Raw genomic sequence first — 27,278 nt, 5'->3', positions numbered from 1 at the left:
GATTCGTGTCTGCGTGTGTTTCGAGCATGCCCTGCACAACAGTTTCTTTTTTCTTGAATACTGTTGCTATGATGTGCGATGTCATGGGAGCATCTTCCATTCTCATTGTCTTAAATGACTCTTCCGCACTGCAGAGTTCCATTTATTACCACAAATGGCGTCTCTCTGCACTTACAGAGCCGCACTCGCTGCACGGTGCGTACCTAATCTTCCATTACCGAATGCCTGGCTTCCTGCTGTATTGATTATGAACGTGGAATACGGCATTCTGTGGAGTTACCAGGAACAAAAGGAAAAGTCTTCAGAGTGTGGACCGGTAAAATGTCTGACCTTTCAGTCTTTCTGTAAGAAATTTCTGCTTACTTTCAACATATTCCATAATTAAAAGCAGTACGAACAACTGAAAATGTCCACTGTGTATATCTGTACCACTGTGCGGGTGATTACTAGATTCTGAGTGGCTAACAGGTGTGCATTTAAAACTGTATAATGTAGTTTTAAAACAAGAGTTTAATCTCTGTGCTAAATTGCTGTGCTAGGAACACCTAGCATCAATAAAACGTTAAAAGCAATATCAGTAGGCCGTTGGTAGAAACAAGCTATCAAACCTTGATGTCTACATCCATAGCCAGGCCACAGAGTAGCATTAAATAAGAAACCTATTCAGTAAGCAGTGGTGTTGCTAACGTGTGTGTGTGTGTGTGTACATACAGAGAGAGAGATTAAAAATTGTAGTGAAAGTGAATTAACAAAGTTTATTGAGAAACAGAAAGAGGTATATATAGATATCAATGTATTCAGTTTGACTGCAACACAAGCACAAAGAATTGCTGCCCTTCTTAATGACTAATTTCAGGAAATCCGGAAGTGTTTGTGAAATGTTAATGTCAGCTTTGTCAATTACACTCCCAAAGACTAAAGCATGCTGCTCAAAGAAACCTATACTGTACAGCAGCTGGATTTCACAGCAGGTTTGATCCTGTTTCATGTAATCTCACACCTGTCTCCTTATCTCCCCCAACAATCAGAAAATGTGAATTAGTTTCACTTGTTGGGGCGGTGCTCTTTCTACTAGTTAACCAACGGCACTGGTCCATTTCATCTGATGCTTAGTTTGCTTTGCTGACACATTGTGTCATATTATTTTTCAGATGCAGAGCCCTGTTGCTCAGATGAAGTATCTGGTTATGCTTACTAAACTCTCAATCAGATATCAGTATAATGGGCCCTTTTGTTTTTCTTTTCCTTCAGTAGCTCCAGAACCAGGATCAGGGGAAAACTGTTCTAACAGCTTTATACTTTTAGTAGACTCAAAGCAAGCATGTCACTTTCAGGTGTTGTTTCGCTAATTCCCAGTCGTCCTTTCTCCGACGCGTCACCGCTGGTGATAAACAGTGAGGAACGAGCACAGCTCAGTGTTTTTGTGCAGAGGTAGGAAGAAGCAGGAGATGGTGGCGCCTCACGCTCGCTACAATCTGCTCTTGTTTGCTTGCTTTTAGTCCCAAAATGGCTGCCACTTGAAATAATGCCCCATCTGTTGGAATTTGCAGATTGGAAGTTAAACACAGTTATGGTGCCGACGGGGAGCAAGGATTGGCGTCCACTGAAAGTGCTTGTGGTTCATTCTTGATTGTCGATTGATTCTTTTGATGTGCCGAATTTAACTTTCTTGTGACAGTTGAGTACTTGATGCTCTTGTCTCAGCATCAGGCATTGTGCACACTGGACAGTGATGAAGAAGGCAAATGAATTTGATTTTTTTTTGTCTTGAAGACTCTATCAGTGCTTGTGCAGACAGACAGATGTGTTACAATAATATTGCAATGACAAGACATCCCTACACCCCCTGCAGGCTGTCAAGGAATCTGTACAAAATAACCATGCCAGGTTCTGGAGAGCTTAGCTTCACTGCACAAGATTACTTCTGAAACTATCAGCAGCTCCAAACCATACCCTCAGGGCTTGAATCCAAACAGTGAAAAGTGAAGTAACTGTAAAAATAGTGGGAGTAAGCAAATACCAGCCTGTCCTCGACATTCCCACCGTAGAACGTCTTAAAGGGGCAAACCTCAAATTTCAGACCGTAATTAATCCAGCAGCCAAATTCACCAGGCTTTGCTGCTCAAAGTGAACCGACCGCAACAAGCCATTCTACTCGGGATATATTGTCTGGTAACACTGTTAACAAGGTAAATGAACAGAATAATTATTCATCTGTGAACAACGGAAACCTCTGATGATTCCGGAATTGTTCCGGAATTTGCCACCTGTTGCCCTCTAGTTAGTTCAATTCCACTTATAACCAGCATGAGGTTCTGACAGATTCTTCAGAGACATTCTGCATTCAGCTAAGTAAATTCCCACTTTAGGTTTGTCCCAAGTGACCATAGACACACTGAGCCCAGTATCTTTGAGGAGAAGTCAGGCTGGCTGACCAGACCTAGAAATAACCCGTGGTTGGTGGCATGGCAGTAGAAACAGTAGGCCTACTGGCTTGGAAGATTGCTTAGTAACTGTGGGGATTTCCCTGTGGAGTCAGCTCTATGGTAAAATTGTGGGAAGAGCACACCAGACACGAGGTTGAATGTCTGCATTAGAAAATACATAAACAGGATGCGCTGTGGTATTTGGGGAACCAAAAAGTTAAAAGAACTTGTAAAGGAACACAGAGGAGGGTAATGCTTTGATATTAAGAATATCAAATGATATTAAGAATAACACCTGACAAGCAGTGCTTTTAGCAATATTTGAGGTGACAGGCTTAAGGACAGTGTGTGAGGCTTGTTTTAGTTAGATATGATGCCAGGTAGTTCGGATCTGCCACTCAGTGTCTTAAGAACGACGATGGTGACATTTCTACTTTTTACTTGACAACGTCTACACTCTGAAATGAAGTAAGTGTTCTTTAAAAAGCTTGACTGGACCAGCGGGCTAATTGACAGCCTTCAAACCTCCAGCAATCTTGTTCTCAGCTAAGAATCATATTTGTGTAAGCCAGGCCTTAAATGATTACAGAGATACCGTTACTAGGTCTGTACTCTCATGTCTTTCCAGACCTTGCACATGTGTACACATTCAGTATTTAATCTTAGATGTGTTCTATTACGCGTCTATTATAAAAGATCCAACCTGTATTTATTTATTTTTATTCTCAATTCTGTGTATTCTGTGTATATCAATCAAAAGCCCAGTCATGTTTATCATGTTATAAGTGCACTCACCATGCAAAATAAAAGTCATAATAATTGGCTGGCCTTATAATGCTAATAATGCCAGAATCAGAATGTGTCACAGATTAGGCCTTCAGTATTTGTTAGGGTGCAAAACAAAACACAATAAAATAAAAGTCCCATTACAAACTTTGTTGCTGAAATACAGCCTAGAACTTAGGGCTGTCACCCTTCCCAATCATGATAACAGGTGCCATTTGTAAAGTATGAAGTACAAAGTGTACATTTATGGAACACCGTTACTATTGGTGGTCATAATCATCATCTTCATCATCATCGTCATGAAATCCCAACCTGCTTTTAACATCAACCTATTTGTATTTGTTGGATTATGTGAAAGCAGAGACCCCAGCTGGGACACAGCAGACTATGAATCCTCATCTGACTACTCGCACACGGTAAATAAATGGACAGGTATGGGCGCATTTGCATATAAAAAGGTACACAGATAAAAGAAGCACTTAACTTGGATTCCATCCATCTATTCTGGCATTTTCAGCAGGGGTGAAACGGAGGCACTTTTACCATCGCGGACGATGTCATAATATAAATGTGCTCATTTCCGGCATCGCCGGAGAAAAGACGTGGGAGCCTGCTGTTCGTTAGACGTAGGTGAGCACAGGCCTGTGAACTCTTCTGTGCCTTCGCACGGGACGCAGGTTCTCAGTTCGTCACCTTAACGAGATCTGCATAACAGCAAATGTGAGCAACAGACCTTCCGCATACGTAGCGGTTTGGAGGTTGCAGAAGTTCAATGACTCTACACAAAGCATATTGTTCTAGTGTCGTAATATTATTGATACAGTACTGTACACAAGACTGCAGCAAATCAATCGAGAAAAAAAAACTAAACAAATGCATGAACAATTAACTTTTGTGTTGATGTTTAAAACACATTGATGCCATTCACTGTTACATTAGGTCTCTCAGGAAATGTTACCTTCACTTCATTCTGACTTCGCACCGGAACTTGCATTCAGATGGCTACTTCCCCCAGGCAAATTTTCCGGAGATGATAATCTCTTAGGAATTAACAGCAACATTAGAGATGATAATCTCAATATCAGAAATTCTAATTAAGGTGGAGAATAAATATGAAATCCAGGTAGCTTAGAACAGCAAATCAATTCAATGTCAAGCATATGGATGCAGTCGAAACAATGAAAGAATAAAAATTGGCTCTGGAAAAGCATGAATACCTGTTACTTTGACCTCCTAATCATTTTAAGGAACACACAATTTAATGTCAGTGAATCCCAAATGACCTCTGCCTAGGCGTCTGTGACCAATACTATTTCAGAGTATTAGCAGTATTAGCTTCTAAATTGGTGTCAGCGTCAAACGACGCTTTGTCTTTCCATGGACAGAAGTGTCTCAAGAGACAGCAGTGTCCCCTGAAGCAGAGGGAGATTGCTCAATAGCAGAGGCCCTGTATGTAATAAAATGAATCCTTAAATTATTCATCTGTCACAATGAACACAATGTGACAAATGACGGATGATTACAGTGCTAATTAGCATAGAAATAATGTCCTTTAATGGAAAGTAGGCAGCCCGTAAGCTGAGATGGAGATGTTCAGTCCTGAAAGATGCAAATTGTGTGTTAGATCTGTTACTAGTAGAAGACTGGTAGTTTTGCTTTTCAAAGAGTGGTAGCAATGATTTATTTGTCCATTGTTAGTTTTAGAAAGCATTGTATGAATGACAGTGTAAAGTAAGTGGATGGACATTGGTAACAATGCCGTGTTGCAGTACACTGTTCTTTAGTTTTGTGGTATATATTTTAATGGCTATTTCACTGTTATCAGGTATTTGCATAAAGCAATAACAGATAACAGATACTTAAGGCAATCTGATGGAACAAGTGGAACAAATTTAGTCAGATGTTCAGTGTACACTGACTAGACAATTGGGGGTTGGCCTTTAATATTTGCAAGCAATGTCACTTAGGTGATGACCTTGTCCCCAAGGTCATGTGCATCTTCTGTCTCTCCATCTGACAGCGGAGGTGCAGGGCGGGCCTGTCTCCAGAGTGCCGTTCGTTTGAACGGAGGACCAATCAGTCAAGCCGGCCATTGATCCAAAGGTTTGATTTCCTCCCTGTAATATTCTGCTCACATTGGGCACGCCGCTGCTCAGAGGCCAAGGGTGTGTGGAGGACCGAGGTGCAGAAACTGGAGAGATCTTTAAAGGTCTGAAAGAACAGGAATGCAGACAGTCAGATCAAGGGGTGTTTGAAAAACCAAAGTGATCCTCTATTAAATGGACACCTCTAAGAGAAGCCTCCTTGTGTGCCTTTTCAGTGCTGAGTAGGGCACGGAGTGAATAACTACACTGAAATGGCAGTGTTTTTACTCTTCCATTAGATTACAGTTGTTTTTCACCTATCTGTTCTATTACAGACGTTAATTGTATTATATACCCATTGCTCCGCTCTTCCACAATCAATTACATTGCAGACTCGGTCTTGCTTGTTAAAATAGAAACCCACTCAAGGTGGAGAAAATGAATTTCAAAAGGCTGTCGGAGAAACATAAGAAAATCCTTCCTGCAAATGTATGAATAGTCTTATACACTTGTTGCCTCTTAATTACCCTAGTCAACATCTGGCCCCATCCCAGTTCCTATTATAAATAAAGACACAAGCTTACTGACACGAATGAATCTTGAAGTACAAGACAATCATCGTAAGTGTCCTGAACGACCTGGATTGCCCTCATGATGCTTTGTTGCAGGACAACCTTAATCTCTACCACAGCTTTCTTACTAACAATGAGACAGTCATCTAAAAAAAAAAAGAATCGCAAGGCAGATTGGAATCATTAAATAATAACATCATCAATCAAGATACCCAGTTGACCTACCATATCGGACAATTATAGCACTTGTGGTCTGCAGAGAGTAATTGATGGCCAAATTGTTTGCAACCCATTGTTAAGCTTCATTTATGATTAATGATTAATTTATGATTTCTGATTGTTCATCTGTCTGAACACATTTGGTCCCCTGAAAAGAGGGCACTGTAATAATATTAAAGAACCATGTTTTCACTTTGATCCATTACCATGATTGGTATTACATCATAATCCCTAATAATAAATAATACAACTTCATGGTAGAGACTCTGCCCTTTGCGAACTTTTTAATATCCACACTACTACGCAAAGTGCGTTCAGTCAGACGTATTTTAGAAGAAGAGAAAAGCAAAGAGGGAAAAGGTTGCTGAGCTAAATGTCACACTGCAGCAGTTCTCCTGCTTTGCCACCTGAAAAGCACTTGGAAATAATCACCAGCAATTTTCCTCCATTGGTGTGGCTTGCTCACAGAGAGCGAGCAGACAGCGGCAATATATTTTGTGACTTGGAACAGCCTAAATCCATTAAAAAAAATAAGAGGGCCAGACCATTATCTAAATAGTGGTTTACCCTTGCGAGAGAAGCTTACACTTGATGGTCCATTTTAAAAGCCGAAGATATGAAAGAATGGGGGAAGGTGTTGTGTGCTCTTCTTAAGTGGCCCGGCCGTACAGTGCATAGTTCTGCTCATTTTGATCTTTTTGGTATGATGCAAGCTGAAGGTACTTCTTGTTTAGTTTTCGATCTCCTTAAACATGCGCAGTGTTGCTGAAACAGTGGTTAAAGTTCCAGCCCTGTGATGATGCCACTGGACTGCCTGGATTTCAGGTGTTTCAGGTTTTAAACATGTTTAACCTCAGCAGGTTTGAGGTCTTGTTGTGACAGTTGTGATGTTTTACTTTTTATTTGGGTGTTATTTGGTTTTTTCAGGCCTCAGAGATTTCACTGATTAATTTTGTGTGTAAAGGCCCTCAATACATCTGTGCAGTAGCTAGCTGCCTAGGAATCTTAGTAGAAACAACATGGCTAACTATGAATTCAATAAAAATCAATAAACACGTTGTTGCCTATGAAAAGTGATCATCGCTCCTCCATGAATCACATGTTTAGATAAGTAGCTCTACAACATATAACTACAGTCATTATTAAGTTATGTTTTCTTTTCTGAAAGTATTTTGTGGTTTTGTGAAAGAAGTAAACCTTTTAGTTAGTTATGGCTTGCTGGTTTGTAATGTGGCATGTTGCTGAAGAAACTGATGATGATGATGATATTAGTAATAATTTGAGTATAATTGTAACGCCTGCTCATTGGTTATGATGCTCCCAATACTTCTGCAGCTGATCTCTGTGACCAATGATCTCTCAAATGCAGCAACAATCAGCTGGTCAGTTCACCATGATTATGGAAATTGGTTCCAATTATGTTTATTTATTCCTGAAAAACTGACATTTGGATCATCTGCAGTCCCTACTCCACTATTGCAGCTGATAGAAAGCTCTCTACAGGGGGCGCCGGCCTGGATGGCCACAGCAGAAACGGAGGAAGCAGACACAGGGGGAGCTGGGGGAGCTGGCAGCCCTGCAAGAGGCGGCACCCATGTGGACACGCCAGGTAATTAGCAGGCGGCAGGGGGCTGGCTCTCATCTCCGGGCCCCAGAAAAGAGGTCCAATCCTGGGGTGATTTATGCCCTTTATTACCGCATGGAGGAAAAGACCGGCCGGCGTCTTGAAGAGGGACGGTCCCGCAGACCTCTTGGGTGGCGTCATCTGACAGCATGCACAATCACATCCGTGATGAGGATGTTTCAATCTTTTTGCCTTACGGTCTTCGGCGGCTGTTGCCAGCACGCTGTGGCGATCCCCGTAAGATTGATGGCTACTAGGAAAACCCGCGCTAGAATAAACACGACAGTTCGTCGCTAGCCAGCAACCTCTCCAGTTCGAGAGTCGGGATAACACGGGCACTTCCGGTGGATGACACGGCTGGTTGCATTTGGACGCGAAGTGGGCGCCTCGGAAACAGCCAGTGAGTGGCATATGGTAATCATTTCACCCAGAATGCATCTGGGAAGGCCACGGGGAGCTGGAGGAATAATGTTGATTTTCTTTTTCGATTGTAGGTTGTGCAGTGCGGAATGGGAGTTTTGGCCTCTCTCCCTGACCTTCTCTCTTTCTTTTGTCTGCCTCTTGGACAGCGTCTGCGGTGATTTCTCTATCCCTGGCCTGACGGGCCAACACAATGAATCAGGCCCATTACAAAAGGGACTTTTCCACTTCATTAAGCCGAGGTCCCACAAGCTTGGAGGACACAGAGTAAGCAATTTATCTGCATTTACAGCTGTTTAGCATGGCGGCTGTGGCATAGAATGCAAAAGCTTTTGTGCTGCCTCACTTTCAGATCCGTGCGTTCAAGGGGCGGATGAGCTGGATTGGCATTACTCGCTTCCTCAATTCCGAAACGTCCCCCGCTGCATCGTGGGGGAAAATATCTGACATGTACAGCTATTCTGATGAGATGGGGAAAAGAGAGGATCAGTTAGGTTTTGTGTGAATGTGAGGATTTCCTGTGTTGGTGAGCTTTGCCTAGGGAAAAACATAGTTACTCCAGTAGCATTGGACAGTGTCTGTCTAATGATGTCTCTCAGAGCGGATGTGGTGATTGTCATGTCAGTGCATTGCAGAAAGTCCTACTTCAACAGACACAGCAGGCCAGCCCATCAATGGTCAGATCCAGTGTAGGAAGTAGGACTATCCAATGATGAATGCTTAGAGTTCACAGATCAAATTATAGGGGACTGAACGCAGACATTCAAATGCAATTACTCTTAGATATTGCATAGTACGTTCATAATGGCTTCAGTAAAATGAAGACAGTTTCATTAGGGGTAATAGCTTCTCTAGACTTGCTGGCTGATTATCTGATGACCAAGCATCTCATGTGAACCTAGTCAAATAGCCACGACAGAATGGCTTTCACATTCCTTCCTTTATATTATGTGAAGCATGAATCGAACATAAAATCCATGTCATTATGCTTGGACGTCTTATATCTGTCAAATAATGAGCAGAACGTGCCAACTGTATCTTCTTGAGGTCAAAACTGTCCAGTGAAGAGTGAATTCTGATTCGGTGGTTTTGGTAATGTAGTCATTAATATCCTCTTGATATCTCAAAGTTGTTTTTAGAATTGATCTCTTAGCTTTCGGCTCGGCTGAACGACATGACGGCTGTCGGTGTTCGCTATGAGCTGCCGAAGAAATGGAAGCATGGTTCACACTTTGAGACCTTTCCAGACCTTTCCAGACCTTCCCTTATCATCAGCACATTCCCAAGAATTCCTCCTGCTTGCTTTGGCGTGTCTTCCCGGTGGTACGGCGAAAGTTCCCACACTTACCCAGAACCTCATGACAAAAATAGACAAGCTGCGCATTTCATTTCAGGCAACCATTTCATTAAAACAAAAAACATGGAAATTTAAGAAGCCTCTGGAGTTTGTATGCTAATAAAGTTCAGCGTGCTCAGAAGTGGTTGGAGATCGATGGGTTTGGAGGAGGAACGCCCTCGTGGTTTGGGGGGTTTCCTCTGAGGCCCGGTTTATGCCTACAAGAAAACACAAGCATTCGGTTAACAATTTAGGGCGTGGGTCAGAAAAGGGACTACTGCAATTTTGTGATTTTTAATTAGCAGTGTAGACTAAGTAATAGAGTTTAACATCTTAATGAAAAGAAACTCAGTCAGTTCGTATTTATATCTCGTAAACAGTGAACCTGAGGAAATGGTATCAAAGGTTGGACATTTAAGTTTCGCTTCAGATCCTTTCTTTGTCAGACTGAACCTATTATATATGAAGAAAGCTAGTCCACCATATTGTTTTGGTGGACATATTTGGGTTTGTTCATTATGAGAGCAGCCTGCTTATCCCAGGTCAGCAATTCCTTGATATTTCATGCTCTTTGATTCATTTATAATTAAGTGGATTTGCTGCCTCAAATACCAAAACATTTGGAATACAATCACATTCAAGTTATTATTTCAAACTGTATTTCACTGACAAAAGGGTTTATGACAAGGTGAGGTTCAAGTTTGTTTATTTCTATAGCACTTTTAAAACAACCAGCTTAACCAAAGTTCCAAATAGCTAATATAAAAGAGCTAATAGTAAAGCAGAGCAAAACGAATTAATATGTAATTAAAAGAAATAAATCCTTTCTGTCTCATCAGAAATGTTCATATGGAGAGAGAAGAAAGAAAACGTGATTGAATGAATTAATAAATGTGTTGTATAGGATTGTATAAATAGCATAGAGCTCTGAATATACTGGTTGCAGTCACTTTCATTTGTACAATATGTCACCATATGCAGGCCGCCTCTAGACTTCACCAGCACAATAGTGCTGATTGGCTAGATTGCTTAATGGCGTGAAATGAAACACACTACAACACTTTGTATTGCTTGTGTTTCTATAGTGCAATTTTCATCAATATCAAACCAGGCTCTCTGTGCTAAAAGAATGATCCATTTACTTCATTAGAAACTTTTATTAATTAGAAACGCCTAGCAGGCATACAGTTCTACCTGTTGCCATGCATAGTTTGTGTTAGCCGTTTTCCATCCTCTTCATGATTGGTCTGTTCCTGACCCCAGGACTGCTATTGGCTGGAGACTCTTGAGTGGCTGACCACTCACAAGTTCCTAGTTCCTAATAAAGTAGCCAGTGAGCATAGGTCCCAGACGGGTGTTTCTAATAAAGTGGCCGGGGAGTGTGCTCAAACGGAGGGCAGCTGTGTGAGCTTCCTCTCACAAGGTCAGAATGAATTGGGTTCACACTCTCTGGGTTTAAACCAGAATCTGGAGAGCTTGGAATCTCAATGAGCAATAAGCCCTTTGAGGGGTCAGTTAATTTTTCGAACTTGAGATTTACATTGTGAAGATGGGCAAGAGGGGGTTTTAAGACTAAGAAGGGCAGAGAAGTTGTACAGATATGCCTCTGGGCACATATGGTCACCTAAGTACTCTGCTGTCCAGGCCCAAGCTGCTGTCCTTGGCTAAAAGTTCTGAAGTAACAGCCATTTCTTTCTTTTTATTAGACAAGAACACAGTCATTAACGCAGAGCAACCCTACATAGCGCCCCCTTGTGAAAAGTTGTAAACAGAGCGAGTGAATTCATTAATTGCAGATGTGCTTTGCATCTACAAAATTAACACTCTTCTCACAAGCATCCTCTGTAAAGTCTACATTTGGCAACACCAGATGGAAATCTCTGCTGAATGCATTAGAAACGTTTCATTAACACAGATGCACAGCTGGTGATGCACTAGGTACAGAAGAAGAAGCTAAAATAATGCGTGTGGTGCAATTTGTGCTACTTGTGATGTTTATAACATTAAAAGATGTGCAGGAGTCATCTGTTATATCAGTCAAGTACAATGTGATGAAAACCCCCAGATGCAGAATGCAAATAAATTGCAACCTTGAGGTCATGGCAGATCCAGAAGAAGGCTCTTGGCAATTCTGCCCTCTGTGGATTTCTGCTACATGGTTCCTGATTAGCAACCAGACAGTCATGCTGTAATCTATCGGCCAGCCTTATTTAACAGGAACCCTAGCGATCAGGAGCTCTGCTGAGCAAAGATGTGGAATGCAATAAGATGATTTCTGCACAGAAGATGAGAATAAATGCCAGGCCCATAGTGGAACAGGGCCGTCTCTATTGATTCCTCCCCCCTCCTCTACTCGGACACATAGTAAAAGACATTTGTCTTGTAATAAGAGTGAAAAAAATACCCACAGAAGTATGTACCAAAAAGGAAAAAAGAAATAGTGTTTTTGTCTAGTACTATCATATTTTCCATCATATCTCTTAAATGACATTAATTATGAGGATAATTGTATAATTATGCTTATTTAAATGTATTCATATTTATAACTATCTGGTTGGCACTAAAATTATCTCCCAATTATTTCTAATCAAGACATATTTGCATGTTATCTGTGAATTTCCATTTTAATTTTGCTTGCACTTGGATTTTGCTTACACCGGGACAGAGACATTTTTCACGTGTTTACCAAAAGCTGGAAAACAATTTAGGTGGCCGATTTCATCGAAGTTTTGGCAGAATGAAAACAGGAGGGCTATTGGCACATGTTATTTAGAGACAACAGCCATTCAGACACTCTTAACTCTTGCAGGCGCCGTCCAGGCGGCCGCAGGGTCCTAAATGCCCGGCAGATTAAGCTCACCGGCAGTGTTTCCACTGACAGATGCTGAGACGTCAGCTGATAAGGACTCGTTCTTTTTCCACTTCGGAATCAAAGAGGAGACAGATGTTTGCATATGAACTGAAATGGAAAATAAGCTCACTGCTTGCACAGGGTGTGTGAACACTGCAGCTCATGCACTCACGTTGTTATGTGACATTTCTTGCTCTATTTAGGAAGCCTGACTCTAACCCAGGTTGTCACATTCCTTATACTGTTTACTAGTGAAACAAGTTGAGAAGTTAAAGCACATTAGAGATCAGAGTCCATCACTCATCGTGTGTATCTCTGAGTAGGAGGCAATTAGCAACCTAGCAGACCGTCAGGAAATCAACCAATGGCATTATTCTCTGCTCCATCAACTGTGTGTGTATATGACTCCACACTTTACCAAAAAAGCACAAAAATGTTTATTGTTAGGGAGAGAACACATTCTTATGGGCTTAGATCCACACATGCATATTAATATATTTTATTTTGTAGGATTACTCGAGATTATACTTCTACGAGAGTGCTACGTTCTTCACGGAGCCCTTAATAACAGTGGTTTAATTTCATTTGTTTAAAATTAACATCTGGATTAAGGAAACATATTTGCTGTAGTTACTGGGCATTAGTGAACATCAAAGTGCGCAATCACAACACTACGTCAAAAAAAGTCTCAATTTTTTATTTGCACTGCGCACTAAACCAGAGCCTAAGCCACTATGCTGGGTCACGATGCGCTTATAATGCACTAATGAACAGTAGGGTGAAAGGATCTAAGGTAAACATCTTGTTGAAGTTCTACTGTACCATCTATGCATTAGGGTTACGTTAGGGTTAGGTCTCTCCTGACCCTCTATGACCCCTCCTGCATCACCACCAATTCTCACCAAGTCGTCAAGCATCCACAGCGCTTTCGTTCACGTACCTCTGCAGCACCTGCAAGCCCACGTGACCCGCCCGTGACCTACACTGTGTCCTTAAGCATGGCGAGATGGCTGACGTGTGCCGGCATCGGCTGCTTTGCATGCGGTCACGTTTGCGGTCACGTTCTGTCTGAAGTCACCTTATTGCTTTGCAATAATGTAAGACATAAAAAGACTATAAAACCATTGTGCCTTTATACTAATTGGCAAGCTTATTGTTATTATTAATATGTTTCATTATATTGTATTATACTATATTATATTATATTGCTAAGCTGCATATCTGTGTCCTCTGTTGGATAAGGCGATCTGCTTAGTGAGCACAATTGTGCACTACTGTGCCTTTAGTGTTGAGCATCCAGAGTGTTTGGCTGGACACAAGTGAAGACAGACCAGTGGTGCAAACTGGGAAATGTGCTGTGAAGAGAACAGAGAAGCTATTTGCGAGTTTTAGGTTTTACGTAACTAATCGACTTCGGAATTGTTGTGCTTAGCTAGCTCGCATTTTAAACCCTGAATGAGGGGGACTGTGCGGTAACGTCGGTAGCTACTCCACCTTGTTCATGGAGACTTTGTGCAGGTGCTACCTTAAATAAAATAAAAAAAACAGTCACATTGCCAGAGTTTCAAGCTCGTGGAATGACTGCTGCCTGGGATTTAGCAATGCCTAGTCTTGCAACAATAAATCAATAAAACAAACGAATTATGACGTGACATACCTGCAACCCCTCCGCCTGTCGCAGGGCTCTGAATATCGGGAAGCATTACACGTCCTGAATGTAGCACTCTCCACAGCTCCGTAGCAGGACTACATGTTTAACTGCTTGCAATGACTGCTGAATGACGAGCCATTTGTCACGACCAACACACATCCGCCACACTGTTTGGCACTGACCACAGCAACAGTGCATACAGCAAAAAGGGGGACACGCAGTATTTCAAGTAATGAGCAAGGGATTCCGTGCCAACCAGCCAATCACAGGCTATCACCCCACCTCCACCACCACAAGCATAGACGTGGCAGCACAAACATACTGATTAACCATACAGGCACAAGGGGGCCTCCTTCACCCCAATACACCCCACCCCCAACTGCGGGTTCGTTTCAGGTCACACGCAGTGGGCGCTGCAGGCTGTGGGAATGACCCGCCATGAGAGAGGAGAGGTTACTGTACTGAAGTGGCCTTGCCCAGGGAAGGCCATGCCTGCAAAAAGAGCTTTTCAAGGGGGGGTAAAACATAGCGTGAGAGACGGGCCCCCCCAGGGTGGGAGGAGCACCGTCTCTGTGGAGATGAAAAGGTGCATGGGAGAATGACTCTCCGCCTTTGCAAGCAGCTTGGAGCACGGGAGAAGAGGTGGAGGGGTGGGGGGGATGGAGAGGGTGGGGGTGGAGAGGGTGGGGGTGGGGGGGGGGGGGGGGTTTAAGTCTGTGTCTGAGTGAGCTCACTGCAAGATCACAAGCAACTTTGTAGATTTGTTTCAATAGCTGCTTCTGAAGCCTTTTTTGTCCTGCCTTCTCATTGCTGTAGTACCATAGATGTTAACACTATCTTTTTCACTTAAGGGGAGGGGTGAAAAAAAGCGCATAGCATGTAGACAGTTTCCAAATCACAGTCTGTCTCTGTTGTTTTTGCGCTATGAATGCAAATGTGACGAGACCGCTCTCGAGTGGGCCTCCTCGAGAGAGAGTGAAAGAGTGTGTACGGAGGCTAATCTTGGTCAGCGACTTTCACCAAAGTCTTCTTGGGCCCCTTTAGCCGGCTCATCCGGTCCCGTGGCGTACATTCGCACCTTCGACGGACGAATGCCATCAACAGGACCGGCGTGATAACGAATACATCCACTGTGTAATCATTCTAATAGGAGTCAAGAAGGCAGCGGGCCACTCAAAGCGAGTCGGATCGTCAACACACAGTTGAAATGGTGGCTCAGAGATGAACAGTAAGGGCCCTACTGCGACCCACTCAACTCTGAGCTCAGGAACATCCTGGCCCCTCTGGTCTATGCGCCATCATAACCCTTAGTTAATTCAGCCACGATGCCGCGCTGTCGAACGAAAGTAAAGGGAGAAAACGGGCCGTTCCAATTTCCACCACGCCCTGCTGAGAGTCCGACATCTTCCCTGAATGCAAGCAGTGCCAGCGTCTCCCATCTTTACCTGGTCCGGGATCACATGGCAAAGGCTGTGATGTACAGAGATAGACAAAGAACCACTGTAGAAAGGAACAGCCAACATGCCCCCTTCAGAGCCGAGCAGACACAAAGCAATCCCTCTCGTTTGAAAATGCACCAGAGATTTTCTTTTCTCTCCAAAAAAGAGTAAGTTTCTCTTAGTTGCAGCTGCTAGCCTTGAGTCAGTACAGAACCTTAATCTGTGGAGAACACATTTCAAAAGTAAACTCCCCAATTTTGGAACGGATGGCTTTTGAAGAGGCCTGACAGGTTGGGTGTTATTTACGTGAATGGTTGTCACCAGTTAGCTATCAAAGGCGTAATTCGCAGGCACTTAGTTGGCAAACTGTCCTTTGTCAAGAGCATGATAGCTGACACGTGGAAAACGTGAGCTGACTGGATGACTCATTTCATTAGCAGCAGCTAAATAAAACCTAATTGGCATTTAAAAAGTTCTTGGGCCTTTCAGACATAAAGTTTATCACATAAATTTTCATATGTGCTTCCACGAATATTTAAAAAGAGAAGATCACGACATCAACAGGAGCAGAATATTTATAGCTGCTTTACTGCTCTTTTGTACATCTATGTGAATTTGAGAACTCTAGCTTGATATGGATACCAGCAGGTCATTCGAAGAGTCACCAGCATACTAGAATAACTTAAAAGTGTTCGTGAGAGAGCCAACCCAGTGTCCTTTACCGAGAGAACCCAGAGAAGAGTCAGTGTGAAGAAGAAGTGATCGCAGGTACTGAAACAAGTTACTCAGATGGCATGCATAAGATATTCATGTAGCGGTTATTGAAATGGGTTACAGCAGAAATATCTTGAAACTTGTATGCAAACAACAAAGTAAAAAAGTTTGCCACAGACTAGGTGTTGAGAATTTCTACTAGGAATGTTTTAATGGAATCTTACAAAAAGTCAATATTACCCAGCAGCAGCAGGTGTGACAGCTGAAAAAAAGATAATGAAGAAAAGAGAAACCTCAGACAGATCAGGAATGGGGCAAGGCTTTCACGCCATAGTGTACCACTTCTTTTGATTTTGGGATATTGCCTGTTTTTATGATTATGCATTTGTTCTCCGTATATATATTCGCACATTTAAAAAAATAATAAAAAGACTTAACCACACAGGACAGACACAGTAGCGCGTTTGCAGAAGGAGATGCTGATGCCAACAACACCATGATTCTTCAGTAATCTGTCTCTAAGCTGCAGCCTCACAGCGAATGGTTTGAGGGGATAAGGTAACGCAGTGGGAGGGGAAGCTGGATAAGACACAGTGAGTGTTTAATCAGCGAGAAAAGGCCAGTGATAATACCCAAAGCTGTTGTTTCGGTGTAAACTGCAGTGCATAAGTAATTGGACGGTTTGGGGCGTTTTGGCTTTGCGCTCCATTACACTGGATCTTACAACGAAGCAATAAACATAAACTACAGCAGGACATTTCATTGAAATGGTTAAAGGACAAAGGTTTAATTCAAGGTTTTTATGTCTGTATTAGATGAATCGCTTAGGAGGCACAACCATTTTTATACATAATCCCCTACTTCAGGGCAGTACATGAGCAAGTGAATGTTTGTGGAGTACAGAGCCAGTATGGTAAAAACTGTGGCACTGTCCAATTACTTATGACTTGAGCTGTGTCTGATAGATTTTCCATATTCATTCAAGCCAATTGGTTCAGTCAATTTAACTCTCGTTCACGACGTTTAGGTGGTCTCAACCTCATATCGCCCCAACATCAGTTCAGTATCTGTCCGGGGGCTCACAGACCAAAATAAATATGATCAACATCGATTCATATCTTAAAAACATGGCTTTAGGAATAGGCTGAATATGTCTCAAAGTTGGCCCCTAAGTGGTCTAGTTATTATTATTAAAATCCTGCCTTAAAATAGAAGGACTTGAGGTTCCTCATCATGACACATACGCACTGCTGTGTGTTTGGTCTGCTGTAAGCTAACGTCTCATCACATTTTCTTTTCTGCATACAGGAGAATCATTTGTGACTTCACGCTGTGCACAGAAACTGTACAAAATAGAGCTTATTCTCCCTGCCCTCATGAGGAAACAGTAATTTATTATGCCACTCCTACACCACTACTACCCCTCTACTACGCTTCTACTGCGCCACTACTATACCACTACTACGCCTCTACTACGCCACTATTACGCCTCTACTACACCACTATTACACCTCTACTACACCTCTACTATGCCTCTACTACCCCTCTACTATGCCTCTACTACACCACTACTACACCACTACTATGCACCTCTACTACACCACTATTGCACCTCTACTATGCCACTACGCACCTCTACTACGCACCTCCTACGCCTCTACTACGCACCTCTCCTACACCACTACTACACCACTACTATGCACCTCTACTATGCCACTACGCACCTCTACTACGCACCTCCTACGCCTCTACTACGCACCTCTCCTACGCCACTACTACACCTCTACAATGCCACTACATCTCTACTACACCTCTACTTCGCCTCTACTACGCCTCTACTACGCATCCTTACTATGCTTCTACTACACCTCTACAACGTCACTACTATGTCTCTACTCCGCCACTACTACACCTCTACTATGCCACTACTACGCCTCTACTACGCATCTACTATGCCAGTGTCACATTGGCGACCATTCGTGTATGGCAAGAGACGGACTGTGCACCTGCACACGCATATCTAAGGCAGATGGACTTCATAAGTTCCAGTGGATTCCAGCATGAATTCCTAATGAAGTGTTTGCTGAATGCTAGGATGACAGTGTAAACAGACGGGAATGTAGTGTACATGCAAATAACATTGTCCAACCACTTTCGTATTGCATTATCCACAAATTCCAAAATAACTTGTCCACCTTTCTTTAAACATTTATGAATAACTTGAAGTCCCTTGGCAGCCCTTCATTGGGGTTGTTCTAATACATCATATAGATGTGTAGAATATAGATGTCGACTGTTATCTCTTTCCTGCCAGTGTCTCCTGAATCACACGGAATAAAAGGATGAAGGTTGAAGCTTTTGCAAATGGGGCTGGCTGTTGAGACTCGGTACTGGGTAGATTAAGGATGTTCAAAGTACAGAGCAGCTCCTGCCTTACGTGTACGAAAACACACCGTTCAGTATAAACAACCAATCTGGACCCGTCCCAGATATAATAATAAAATAAACTATTAATATGCATTCACACCCTTTAGCAGTAAAGATCTGACATAATTTCCAGAGCTGTACTACAGACTGCTGTCTAGACTGCTGAGTAAAACATAAACAAGCTCTCCATAAGTCGAAGTATGGCCTTTTTTTTTTTTACTGTATACTCAGTGTCATGGAGTCTCAACCATAGGAAGCTCCACTCTGGCTCCTCTGTTCCTGATTGGTCATCTGTTCTTCTAGCCTGTGCCTTATTAAGATTTCCTTTGTTTGTTTATATTTCCCCCCAGTTTGTTACATTATCTTGTTAGTTTATTTACATTAACTGAGCTGTGTTCCTAGCGTTCTGCAGTTATGGCTGTCGCTGTGTGTTTTATGATTGTGGCTTTTAATTTAAATACCCGGGGCCCTATTTTGTGGAGGCACAAGAATAGTTTCGAGGCGTAATGTCTGCGCTTCGCCAAGTGGTTTGGGCCCAGGCCCACTGTTGAGACCGTTGCCCATTTTTGTCCCGTTACAGTTTTTATAGTCAAAAAGAAAGGTGCCTCCATTGATGTGGCTGCAGTGCCATGGTTGGAGGTGTGGCCTTCGAAAGCTACTGACGCTGTGGTATTTTCAAACACACTTCCTTCACAAACTGCTCAGCACAGATGCCGGTCCAGACCGGACTTCTGACAGACGGCAGCTATATCAGTGCATCAGAATTTCCTCTTAATCCTATTTGTGGGTGCTTACTTCAAATAAACAACTTTTAACTAAATACCAATGACAGTTTTATCCATATCAAATTCATATAAAATGTTACCTATATCAAATCTGTTTTGGTTAATGAATCAGACATTATTACCAGACACACAGAACATTGCATAATGAACAGAATTTATAGACAATTTAATAAGCCAAACCATTATTCATTAAATGTATTAATATTACTGACACATGGCAATAATGTCATGTGCTATTGTTTATATACATGTGAATGAGCAAACAGAACAATCCACAATAGCACATGACTGAAAGCTCATGTATTAGTTATGTCCGTCAGTGCCATAGTTGGAGGTGTGGCATTCAAAAGCCACTGACGCAGTGGTATTTTCAAACACACTTTCTTCACAAACTGCTCAGCACAGATGTCAGTCCAGACTGGACTTCTGACTGCTGACAGATGACAGCTATATCAGTGCATCAAAATTTTCTTTTACCCCTCTTTGTGGATGTTTACTTCAAATGTTAGTTTACAAAAAGTTAGTTCACACAACTACTAACTAAATACTAAAGTTTTGTCCATATCAAATCCACATTAAACAAGTATGTGCAACCAAGAAGATGATGGATTTTCTAATTTATTTATTTATTTATTATATATATATATATATATATATATATATATATATATATATATATATATATATATATATATATATAGAAGTAATGGAATACATTTATTTTCAGCAAAGGTGCATACTGGCACTGTAGTGGTCTCTTTAATCCATCGACTCTGCGGACACAAAGCTATAAATGCGCTAAGCTATCGGCACACAGGTTTCAAAGGGAATGAGAGGAGCTGATTTAATTGGTGTGTGGGTCTTTCTGCAGCTGTGGTTTCAAGTGCGCTGTAGAAAACGGGCTGCTGTGATTTTGACCATTCTGTCCCGTTCATCTCCGCATGCTGCCGCCCCCGATGCCCTGAAGCTGAAGAAGACTTTGTCATGCGTAGACGAGCCTGGGGCGTCAGATGTTCCACCGGCTTTCATGGCTCGAAGGACAGAATGCTGGGAGAAACACCAGGAGCAGATGGCTTCTCCGGGGAACGTGGTGGAGAACATAACCCACCAGTTACAACAACTGACCACTGCACGGGACATGCCAACCACTATTTGCTGTTATTTTCCGGATTCGCCTTTCCGTGTGAACCTGTTCCGTGTTCCAACTTCTGAATGGCATTCCCAGAATTTAATGATTCTGTGGAGAATCATGAAGGTTTTTCCCACCAGTGTCCACTGGATGGAAATGGCTAGTCACTACAGCTGGATCAGCTGAGACCAGCTCAATAGACTGGATGATAAGGGAGACACACCAGTGTTCCACTCATAAACACACACACACACAAACACAACCTTCCAAAAGGCTAAACCATACTCTAGCAATTACAAAATTACAATATCACTTTCAACTTTTTAAAACAATTACTTTGAACTACATTCTTAGTAGAGTTCTTACTTTGTGAATGTCGTTTAACCTCTGTGCATTTAAACTCTCCTTATACATTTTCAGCCTTGATAGCTTGAACCTGACCTCATCCAGTCAATCTTGGCCAAGATACAGATCTCTAATTCAGATATTTTCTGACCATAGGCTTTAAGAGCCTTTAATGTTTTATGTTTAATCTGTTTTGCATAATGCGCTTTGATATTCTGGAACTAAGTCCTATAAAATTACTATTACTACAACTACTACTACTTCTACTAAAATAAATAAATAACTGCTATACTATAGCCTGTATCACACAAGCATCAGTATCATAGCTCTTGATATCAATCTTTTACCCCCTAGAGAGCTGGCATTCATAGTATTAGCAGTCCGAGGCAGTGTGTATGCAGCCTCATCTCTTGTCAGAACTGCCCTAGATTAATTTGCCCCTTGTTCAGAATTGCTCTGGATTCATTTACCCTTCATCTGCATCTCACAACGTTTCCAGCACCTTGGAACTTCAGCTTCACACATCCAGAGGTGCCTGATCTTTATGTGTGGGTCTCAATCATGGAAGAATGAGGTCAATGTATTTCAAAATACCTTTTGACCTTTGTTGACTTTTTATGTCTTATTGCTTTTTTTGAATAGCAGCATTTTCTATGTCCAGTACCCCCCATTTGAAGTACTGTGTACAATCACAATTATGTCCGTCTGCGTTCATCAATAGTGCATGTGGACAGGTCAAGATGGCAATTAGTGTGAACGAAAATCATTCTAACTCATCATGATATATTTGTTAAATTAATACAGTTAACACATTAATCAAATGCCAGTCAGATAGCTGCCATGTGAACTCACAATGATTAATCTGGCCTCATTGGAAGGGGTTCCAAAATTGCTTTTCAAGATGCAATTCACCAAATTGCCATGTCAAAGTCTTCATAATAATGCTCTCTGCTCATGTCGTGGTTGTTGGTCTTGTTCGGCTTGCCTGGCACATCGCTAGATAAGACTCTCACAGTGATTAATGGAACTATTCATATTGGTTCTGTCTGGAGGGATCGGGTTTGTGCGACCGTACCTGGTCTCACTGGAACGCTTGCTGTTGCGGTGGCTCCGAATTTCATGCACAACAAAGTTCACATGTGGGTGAAATAGCGCTACAGCTGCTGCCTTCGCGTTTTTTGTAAAAAAAATAATAATAAAATAAAGAAATAAATAAACAGAAAGGGAAAAAAGAAAAAATAGAGAGAACAGGTTATTATATAGTATGGGTTATGGCACCGAAGGCAGCACAACTAAATCTTCCTCAGATGTATTCAAACAGCAGCCGTCCCTCCTCCCTGACAATATCATTATGTGCAGCCATTGTGTTTTATGATTGGAATAACAACTCTCCAGATAGGGAAAGTGTAGCAATGAGCAGCAAAGCCAATTACCATAGCCTGGCAGCTAGTTTTGTCCCTCTAATTTATTGTCAGAGTGTTCTGTGCCTTTGTGCATGTGTGAAAACCATATAGAGGCGATATTTGATTTATTAGAGCATCGCAGTAGTCAAATTATAAAGCTTGCCGCTTTCATTTATGTTTACTCCTCTGGCTTCCCCCCTCCTCTACTCTCTATTCTGTCCGAGCTTTGGCCGCGTGTTTATCTCGCGGTATACAGCAAGAATGGAATAAAGAGATGACTCAATCATGCCCTGATGTACTGCACTTTAAGCCTACTTACAGCTAAGTGCCTAATTATGTCCTGCTTCTGAATGACATGAACTACACCTGGCCCCATCGTTTGTTTGCTCGAGCCCGGTACTGAAAGTGCAGAGCAGACATTTCCAGCACAGCAGCCCTGGGTGTGTGTGTGTATGAGTGAGCGAGTGCGGGGGGCGTGTCTTCAATGCAACCAATAGCGAAGAAGAAGGGATTAAAGGGAGGCGTGAGCGTGTCCGGTGGAATGCATGCCCTCCGACTTCTTCATGCAATTATATGCTGGCCCTGCGTTAAGCTGCTGTTAATGCCTGTGGGATGGCTGTCTGAACCAGGGTCCTGCAGCATCGGGGATCTCCTCGAGGAATGTCACGTTCTCCACTCTCCCATCAGCAGCTGCTCCAACAGCTGCAGCACCCACCAAATCTGTAGGAATTCGGCCCTATAAAACAGGCCAGAGGGGACACAGTGGTCCCTGTGCTGTAATAGATTTCATATACTGACGGAGGCTGTGGAATTTATGTTAGAGACAGTGGAATGTGGCCCATGTAGTTACACTAGTATTTAGAGGCAGTAATGTCTACCATTAATCAGCAGGCGTTGTTCCACTATAAGATGTTGTCTAATTTATTGCACAACAAGACTCTAATAAAGTCATTCGGCATTTGCAAGTGGAATGCAATAATGATTGGAAACGCCTTCACAATGTATTGAAATGAGGATAATTCATTTTGACAACTGCACAATGGCTTAAGGAGAGCGGAGTGTGCAATACACAGAGCAGCGCAGAATTAACTGCTGTAGTTTATGCTGCAAATGATGTTGTGCTGAGCTCGTGTAGAAACGGGGGGGGGGGGGGGGGGGGGGGCAAATGAGAACCGGTAGACATTGAGAACATTGTAAGTTTATAGTGACTAGGTGTCTAAGGGTTTCAAATCCACATAATCACCTTTGTTAACTGGCTTGTTCCGTTCTAGCCAGCCCCCAATTTGCATAAAATCCATCTTATGTTGGAGTAAACTGCATAATGTGTGCTCTTTGTCAACCTTACTAGGATCAGGGTGTGTAAATAAAGGAGACTGGCACGGTGCTTCATGAACAGCTCACATGTTCCAGCGCGTCCGGCGTGCCAAGCTGCTCCGAAAACTCCACCGGTCCCGGCCACATCCTTCTCCGTCCTTTACTTTGGCCGTGAGGGGGTGGTTTCATAACCGCGGTACGGTGGAGAGACGGAGCAGAGCGGGCCAACCGTGCGCTGGTTATGAATGCCGCTTTGATCCGAGTTATATTGCAGAGATTTGGGATTAGAGTAAGAACAATGGGGACTTTCATGGACGGGGTAGGTGCATATTGTGAGAGCGGACAGGCGATCACCCTCCCCGTGAGGTCTTAGGGGTGAAAAACCCAAGCATGAGGCTTTTCTCCATCGACTAATGTGAAGTGGCATGGAACATGTTGCTACAGTGCAGTCAAGTCAAGAAAAGGGGCCTGGTGACATTCATTTCCCCTAGACCTCCTGTCACTGCTGGGAGCAAGGAGTCCTTTTAAGGAATACTTCCAATAATATGTAATGAAGGGTCAAGATGGAGTCTCCCTATGGAGTCATCCGAAAGTCTAGAACACTTGCTGAGATTCAGTGTTTCTTAAATGATGTTTCAAATTATCATAGTTGTACAGATACTTCCAATGTATTTGTTTGAGTTAATCGTTCGTGCCCATAACGCTATCTTTGCCTGTTAAACTGTCAGAACCTGCGTGCTTTAATACGCGAGCGCGGTTTGCATTATTCATGGTGGATAAGTAGTATAATTAGCGATGTTAAATTAGTGAAGCATTAAGTTCAGCGTTTCATCGGACCGCATCTGATAACGTGAAAGAAAACAATTGATTTTTTTAAACTGGATAGGATACGTTTCGCCCGACATTATTTCAACTCAATTTCTCTCAGCTGGATTGCTTCCTTGCTTCTCGTAGCTATTTAATGAGGCTCACACGCATTTGGCTCGCCGCGTTTAGTTGTCCGCGTGTGCTAAAGATACTCGCGGTCCTGCTCCCTGTCAAAAGTGAAATCGTTATGCCTTCGCCAGTGCCTTAACCGCTAATTTCTCCATCTCACAAACTAATACAGCCCTTATCCTTAGGTCTTGTTTTGATATGATTTGTCATGCTCCATTTGCTCTGTAAAAATATATCAATTAGTAGTTTGTGGCGTTTCCAGAAGAGCCATGCTGGATCTACAACGTACGAGTAAAGACAGCCTCAAAAAAGTGTTTCATACGTCACATACCTAAGGAACCAATCAAATCACATTGCTGGTGTGGAACTTTCCATATTATTAGCATAATGCCACGTGTATCAGAGGAGAAGCCAGCTGTACGTATGGTATTTGTGTATAGGCTGAAGCCAAGTTTCATTAGTGTCAAAAAGGTGGCAGAGGTGTGTTCTGTTTTCGGTTGCAAAGTTGCAAAAAGAGCCTTCATGTATTTCCAAAGGATCTGAAAATCATAGAAATAGGTGCAGCTTGTTTGGAAAAATATGACAGGCCAAACTTCCTGAGGAAAACACAGGGAGCACTGTTTGATTTTTTTTTTTTTTTACTCAAAACAGGTGTGTTTTTAGAAATTACTTCTAAAAATGTAACTTTGATGAACAGGTATGCGTTTTTAGTGGTTTATCCAATGCCAGCAAAGGGAAGTTTAATTTATGTCTCTTTGTCACATTTGCATCTTATGGCCACTTTTCAACCACACAGACATCAATCACTGTTTCAAATGTATTCAAATTTATACGCAGAAAATGTGATTCAGTTCGATTCAGGCTGATTTTACAAAGCCAGTGTACTTTTGGCAGCCCTGTACAACAGAACACAAGTTGTTACATCATTACATCTGATAACCATGGCTTCTGAGTTCCTGTGTTCATACGCCATCTTGTCTGTCGCTTACAGGCGTGCGTACTCAGATTTGCGCTCCGTCCCTTTGGCCAATGACAGGCAGGAGCCATTTCCGTCATGCAGTCCTTTCTTATTCAGGCCCATGTCCAGTTACAACTCCTTCATTGAGAAATCAGACAGGTGTGGCCCTTGGCCACAGTTCCACTGCACTGGTATTCAACATTATCTACATAAGCTTCGGGAAGAGAGAACCGGCACACACCAGGCTTTTTAAGTGAGGCTTGGCTTGATAGGAATCCAAGTTTGGGATTTGTAAGCTTGGAGAAAGAACTTTAACTTCTGGGCTTGTCATGATTGAGGAAGCACATGGATTGCTCTCTGAGGTTCATCTGTTATGGAACATGCATTTTAAAAAACAGACATACCGGCAGCCATCTTCTTGCGAAGAAGTTGTACAGATAATGCATTTTAAACTAGTTCCAGCTTTAGCTTTAATTATAACTTTTCAACCATCCGTTCCTGTGGCATTTGGAGCTGGTGAGATGTAAGCAGAGGTTCATTGCAAGCGTACACTTGATCTGCGTTTGAAAATAAAGCACCCGAAGGTGGCACACATTTAACGATGAAAGGGTTTTACCTGCAGGCCAAATTGCCAGCACATTCATCTGTTGATTTCCTTTCAATGTAGAACCATACCTCTAAGCTGCCAACATTTATGCTGGAGTTTTACAGCAAACCAGCAGCAAATCTATACGGTGTTACAGGGGATGACAGAGGAATGCCGAGTTTTGATAGAGGTGGACAACAACAAAGAAAACGTCTATTTTTGTGACAAAGATAGATGATCAAGGATAAATGTAAATTAATATGTTCTAGATATACTGGATTTATACCTCACGGTTTCTGTAGGTCAAAGAATGCAGTGAAGGACTCCCAGTGAAGGCACTACAACAATATATTCTAAATACAATTTGAATAAGTCCATTACACTCAGACACAAATAGGCATATGCACAGATGCTTTAAATATTTCTCTGTGCATGAGCACTAACCATGTACTCCCTGAACACTCAAAATACAAGCAAAAGGAACAGCAGTGACTAAGATGCTCTATATAAAAAGAACTGTAATGGAAGCGGTTTCCAGTCAGGTCTTGTCACAAATTTAACTGTAGTTCAGGAGTTCGGTGAGCTAGCAAGCTAGCTTCCATATTAGCAAAAGCAAGAAGCCCCAGGGGCTTGAATGGAGCCAGAGTGTTCATCACTTACAGTAGCTAATTCTAAACAAGGGTATGTTAACAGCCATGGCGTCATTGCGGAATCCAATCCTGAGCTTTGCACAGAAAAGGGCGACTGCCTTCGTGCCCATCTCCAGGGGCGGCTCAGTATGCAACTCTATTGCACGGCTTGTAATCTGAGTGGAAAGAGTGCACAAAGGGAGCCAGTGGCACGTCTAGAGTTCTTACGACTGACACAACATGAATGATAAATAATGGGTTTTCATATCATCATCTAATGCCCAATGAAATTTGCATTTTATTTCGAAAGGCTGGTGAGGAGGAGTGGCAGACTGGGTAAAGACCCGCCCAGTGCCACCTTGAAGATCGAACCACATTTCTCCCACCACCCCCCAGGGGAACGTATATCTGAGCCCGTCCCTCAAGCTCTCTGGTAGATGTTTGTCTTCATGCGTCATCGTCACCATTTCTGTCTGCACCCGTTAACTCCCACTTGTTCTCGGGCCGGTCCACTCGCACCTTCCTGAGATTATTTTGTTTCATACATCGACGGGCGATTATGGGCCGCCTCTATTCCGACGCGCTCGTTTTTTAAAAGACACGTGCACATCAAACGGTCTCTGCGTTGTCAGACGCTGGATGAC

General features: G+C 42.5%; 2 long non-coding RNA genes across 5 annotated transcripts in view; one reads left to right on the top strand and one right to left on the bottom strand.

Moving 5' to 3' along the window:
- Positions 1 to 27,278, top strand: part of LOC143483191 (uncharacterized) — a 47,529-nt gene that overhangs the window by 6,345 nt on the left and 13,906 nt on the right. The gene's annotated exons all lie outside the window — the stretch shown is intronic.
- LOC143483138 (uncharacterized) lies at positions 805 to 14,251 on the bottom strand. 4 transcript variants are annotated; one of them, XR_013122408.1, is made up of 3 exons: positions 13,976 to 14,251; positions 5,881 to 9,685; positions 805 to 5,423 (listed from the first exon to the last, which is right to left on the bottom strand). It is a non-coding gene; the product is annotated as an uncharacterized LOC143483138 (long non-coding RNA). The 4 variants fall into 4 exon arrangements; XR_013122409.1 differs by having other exon boundaries at positions 5,885 to 9,685; XR_013122410.1 differs by having other exon boundaries at positions 6,674 to 9,685; positions 13,976 to 14,248.

This window comes from Brachyhypopomus gauderio, chromosome 19 (genome assembly GCF_052324685.1).
Source record: "Brachyhypopomus gauderio isolate BG-103 chromosome 19, BGAUD_0.2, whole genome shotgun sequence".
Lineage (NCBI taxonomy): Eukaryota > Metazoa > Chordata > Actinopteri > Gymnotiformes > Hypopomidae > Brachyhypopomus > Brachyhypopomus gauderio.
The sequence above is the reverse complement of the archived record's forward strand: the minus strand, read 5'-3'. Positions and strand labels throughout refer to the sequence as shown.